Here is a 5,538-nt window from a genome sequence, read left to right as displayed (position 1 = left end):
TCAATATCCGTCGCTCCCGTCGTTACTGCTGTCACGAGAAGTGGTGTGGGAAGCCTCGCGTTTTGTTGTCCATCCGGAAATCCTGTGTAGGTCTGTGCCACGGAGTAAGATGTCTGTGCGCAAAAGCTGAAAATCTCATTATGATGTTTATACCTGTCGCGCAACGCTTTCGCTCTCTGTGAGTTTACGCTACAACGTCAATAGGGTTTCATCATTTTATTCATTCCCTTAGCAATATCATACAGCACCGCGAAGTGATAGTTTTGCGTGAAACATCAAGTTCTCTCAAACAGCCTGTCCACGGACACTGGCGGTCTTCCCCGAAGTATACGCAGAAACAATTTAACGCTGCCGGGAATGGGCAGTAAGGTGAAATTTGGCGTTATAATTTACTACGGCTATTTACGGCGTGAGAACGGTCCCTTCCAAAGAAGATACTCTTCACGTGCCTTTATCTAAGGGCATTATTTCTTAAAACAGCCATTCTAAAGTTGAGGTGAAGGCCATGTTTTTGGGAATTTTTCTTTTTTTTTGAAGTGCTTCTTCCACCGGCAAGGTAGTTTCTATTGGAAACGACAACTTTTGCTTGGGCCTGGTGACCGTCCGCGAGCAGGAGGTATGCGTTCCGCACCTCCCGTGCAGCGCGCGGCTCATTCATGCGCGGCTCATTCAATCCAAGGACACCTGGAAGATCTCTTTGGACATCTAGTAGATGCCCACGCTTCCGGTAACGGACCGTTTCTATCCCTAATACATCTCACTTGAGGGTTTCGTATAAACAACCTTTGTGCGCAATAAATCTTTTAACGGCACATGTGCCTGGGAGATTACTATCCGTATACGTTACTGACTTGTTTAATTCTACCCAGGTCATATCTAGTTGAAGCTGAGGAACATTTACTTCACTTGTTCAAAATATCATCCCCGGAATGCACTTTTCTTTCGCCGCGTGACTACGTCTGAAATTATTGTAACGACTGTTCTGCTCTGCTCTTCCACTGACTCCATCGAGGGACGTTTGCAATTCGTCGTCAGGACAACGCGAGCGAAGGACCTCCTCCTGTAATCCATGTCCCACTAAGCGCAATCAGCCAGTTTTTCCAGTCATTTTGTCAAGGCTATTGAATAGTCTTCCGTTACGCTCCAACCCAGTGAACGTCACTGCAGTGAGGTTGTAAACAAGTTCAGTTGTTTGACAGGGTGATCTGTGACGTCCAATCATTTTCCCTGGGGTCCTTCATCTCCCTCGCAAGGTGTGTACAGCTGGACAGCAAAGGGTCACGTCAACACAAGGTGCCACTTCGCGTTACTACGCAGAGGTGGTGGCGCTCTCCCGTGGAGTCACGCCACGGGGCCTCGTGTGAATAGTACGCACAGCATGCCCACGCATCGGTACACAGCAGCAGCAGCAGTCCTGGTGCATCTAGAGCGCCTCCGCAGCGGCCCCACTCACGGCGTTGTGTGTGCTACACCCTGTACTACAACAGCACTTCCTGGTTTCGAAGGATTACCGCGGCCCCCCGGGGCGACCAGGTCAAACAGCGTCCCCTCTCCAGTGTCCCTACACCACTCCGTCTCGTAGCCACTCCCTTTTACGCATCGTCACGTATGAGATCGAGGGTTCTTATATAACGGAGGAGGAAATTAACGGGGAGAGCCTTTCACTCCGCTGGCCCGGAACAATGGCGAAGACAATGGGTTCTCACCGCCCCTGCAGAGACGCTTGACTTAGCATATCGCCGGGGCACGGAACCTTCCAAATTACCCTTCTGGTCCGCTGGTCTATCTTTTCTTTTGTTCTTTGGGTCGTCCGTCCGCGATTGTGTTATTGACCGCACTTTCGACCTGGTTTTCCCTTTGTTCTTCATTTTGTGCTCTATCTAGGAGAATGAGGAAGCTGCTAGACCTGGTGAAGGTGCGTCATCAATTGTATAGTTAGGAGTCCTGCTCGCGTCCACTGCTCCATTTCTCGTTCACCGGCAGCGAGGAGTGCGACAGAACGAAAACGAGAAAAAAGGAACACGGAAGGGAACGAAACAGAATGCTCGATCTCTGCACGCAAAGAAGCACTCAGGCTGTACTGCTGACACTAAAAAAGCGTAGCTTTGTTCGGACACAGGCTCACGGCGTAATCAGCAAACGAAAAAAAAAAGCGCTCGAGTCATCTTGCAGTTATTCGTTCCCCTCTGTGCGTAGTACTGTATTATATATATATGGTTGACAGTCAAGAATACCTCGGAAAGCAAAGGGGAGGATGCGGGGGGTCATTGAAACAGATAAAGAATTTCTGAAAGAAAGAAAGAAAGTGGAGAAAAAATGCCCTCCAGGTGGGATCCGAACCCACGAACTCCAGAGTACGCGTCTGGTGCGATGACCACTACGCTACCGGCGGGGTATTTTCCTCTCCACTTTATTGGGTATTTATCTCAAGGTAATTTTTTCCTGTGCTTGGGGGTGGAAGCCAGCGCCACTCCGACTGGAGGTCGTGGGTTCGGATCCAGCGCGGCAGGCGGAGACGCCGCGGCCGCGCTGAAACCCAAGCTGGGCCGGTGGCTCTCCGTAACAGCGGCGTCTTCCCGTCGGTCAGCGCGCAAAGAGAAACGCCGCATGCGTTCCTTAGAAAAACTGGGCCTTGGCGGCCCGAGGAGTAGTCTACAAAAGGGAAAAAAAACAAACTGAACGGGGGCTTCGCGACAATACGTCGTATGCTACGGTGAAAGCAAACTAAACAGGATCCACTGCGCATCTGTGAAGGCGTGTGCCCTACAAAGCCACACCACACTCGGTTCCAAGCTGCACGATAGTTCAAAGCCGGTCAGCCGGCCAGCACTGCTGCGCCCCTGCGGAAAGTTTGGCCGCTTAGGCGCGTTCGCGTTCTACAATTCCCGTTCAAGCGTGACGCGCACCGAACGCGGAAGTAGCTTCCGCATGCAACCGCCAGCACTCCCTCCCTTCCTTTGCGTGTTTCGCTTGGACCGAGGGGGGAGAGGGGCGTTAAGATAGGATGTGTAGTGTATATCCATTACGCTTCGCACGGGACGCGGGAGGGTCACAAGGAGGGCTTGCTCTCGTTGCCACGGTCAATTTACCCGCCGGAACAACCACGCTTCCTTTTTTCTTAGCTGTCTTTTTTTTTTTTTTTAGTCTGCATTCAGACCTGCATCGTCGGCCTTTCCTTCTCTGTTGATCGTCTCGTTCTCTCCCTTATCTGGCGTGCGCTGCCCACGTGCGAACGTTTCCTTTTGGGGTCGAGCTCGCGTTACACTGGGAGCCCCCGAGCGCAGTGCGTTATTACGACGCGCTCCCCCTCCCACCGTCTCGCATGCACCATTATCCGTTATCCGTGACTGCCTGCGCGGAGTCGGCCTACGGAACTTCGGTCTCTTGCGCGCAGCGCCGTTATTTCATTCGCTTCCTTTGCTCTTTCGCTTTGCGGGCTCATTTGTTTCCTCACCCGTTGCACTGTCCTTCGCCGTGACCTTCACCACGTGCGGCTGCTGTAAATAGCTGGTATATTTATGGACGCGTTGGGGGCCGGGCAGGGATCGGTAACACTCTTACCTTCTCACGAGGGAAACCGTAAGATAATTTGGGGAATGAAATAGAGCTTGTGGGTACTGGGACAAGGTAAAGCATGCAATACAACACCGCTAGCCAACCGCTGTCGCGGCCCGCTGTTTTTTATGTATATGAGCGCCTGATGTGCATGCGTCGATCGTAAGGAGGCCGCCAGAGCGCAGGAGTCTGCAGCCGCTCTGTGCTTTACGATGGTTAAAACAGGGATTCGATTTGAGCCCGCTGCTCTTCATTTGCAAGGCGAGGCTGTTAGGGAAGCTTGAAAAGAGCCACCCGTGCTTAACTCATTGGCGGGGAATAATGGTTGTACATAGTAACCTCGTATTTAAAATGTATCCAGAGTTGCTACTTTTCTCTTTCAGCTGACATACTTGTAGTATATTCGATATCTCGCAAATATTTCTGGCCAGGGAAACGCACGATCTGGGTCATATGTAAATACAGAAAACTTAGCAATTGCACTATTTCACGGCACCATAATCAACGGAGTATCAATCGAGTTAGATGAAATACGGGAAATGAAGGGATAAAATTATTTTGAACGGAAGTAAAGTGTACCTAACCCCCCCAAAAAACGTAGGAAGGACAATTTAATATGAAGGGACAATAAGGTTTGAAAAACGTTGGACTGTACTGTTAGGCTTCAGTACCGTGAATGCGAATAGCCCATTCGCTGCTGCCAAAGTGGTTTATTATAAGTCAATACATAAAAACTGTAAAAGCCCGTATCGCTACTCCACACACTTTCCCACACTATTGTTTGTTACATCAAGCATAGTGAACTGTGAAATGCGAGTGGCGCAGCTTAAATAGAAGTGTTTCGGAGAATAAAGCAAGGCCATCTAAATATAGTATATCTATTTCGAAACTTCTGTTGACCACGTATTTGTTGAAAAAAGACATAAACTTCAATTTTTAAGCTGTAACAATCAGGTTGTCCGACTTTTATGACCATACGCATTGTTTCATTTCAATTTTAGTTAAATCAGAACCCACGTCCCCTTCTTAGTACCAGCGTACGCACAAACCATAGCCAACCACAAGAACAGCGACACGTTTGAGTGAGCAATAGATAGCCTGTATCGATAGAACTTTGCGCCGTCGATCCGTGGACAGAGAACAGCAGGGCCCTTGTGAAGAGAGCTGACGTCAAGCCGAGCTGGCAGTTGCCATCGAAACAAAAAAAATGGCTCCGGCTTAGCTCAGCTAACCTTGGATATGCAAAGCAAAAGCTTGGCTTAGTCTGTTCCGGTCTTGATTTCGCTTGGTTAACCTTTGACGTAGCTGTATTGCCAATCAAGGCTCAACGCCGTTCGGTCCCGTGCAACGCTCACAGAAGGACGCCCGCCTCGCTTTCATTTGCGGCGCACGTGGCGTTCCTTCTCGCCGGGCGCAAGATGAGTCACGTAGCCCGAGACGACCCAGCGGTGCATGCGTGGGAGGAGGCGGGGTTGGTCGGCTGCCGATCGGTTGAGCGCCCGGAACCGCGCGTCGCTCAGCTATTCAGTTGAGCAGAGCGACTGAAAACGGGGCCTTGTGCGCAGCGCCGAAAGAGGGCACGGCGAATCACGTGATGCGCTTCGAGGGGTGTGCCACACGGGGTGTGTCTGAGGTCAAAAGGTCAATTTGCGCATCTGCGGTGAAGGCGCTGGACGAATGTAATACAGGTTTGCTTTAAAAGCGGAAACATGCAGCCAGTGCGGCGGCTAAAGCGAGCAAACGGGAACACTGAGACGATTACAACGCAAAGCACGGTGGAAACGGTGTGTGAAGGGAGTGCGAGAAACGTCGTGTTGCCGGGCTTTAAAGCAGCAGCAAGGCGTGCGCAGAGGGCGGAGCCTTGAGTTTGTGAGAGAGACGGGTGAGATGCTGGCGCATTCTTTAAAAAATCCACCGACGGATCTTCCATTACTTATATTCGCGCCATCAACTGCGGGTTGCGAAGCCGGTCTTCAGCGTTGC

General features: G+C 50.8%; 1 non-coding gene across 1 annotated transcript; it reads right to left on the bottom strand.

Annotated features, from left to right (window-relative positions):
• Nucleotides 1–2,319: 2,319 nt before the first annotated feature.
• On the bottom strand, nt 2,320–2,392 carry Trnat-cgu (transfer RNA threonine (anticodon CGU)). The gene has a single exon. It is a non-coding gene; the product is annotated as a tRNA-Thr (tRNA).
• Between the last annotated feature and the right edge of the window lie 3,146 nt (nt 2,393–5,538).

The sequence above is a fragment of the Haemaphysalis longicornis genome, unplaced genomic scaffold, assembly GCF_048455015.1.
Source record: "Haemaphysalis longicornis isolate Haplotype H1 unplaced genomic scaffold, Haemaphysalis longicornis Haplotype H1 scaffold_4, whole genome shotgun sequence".
Classification (NCBI taxonomy): domain Eukaryota; kingdom Metazoa; phylum Arthropoda; class Arachnida; order Ixodida; family Ixodidae; genus Haemaphysalis; species Haemaphysalis longicornis.
This window is presented reverse-complemented; position numbering and strand designations above follow the sequence as displayed.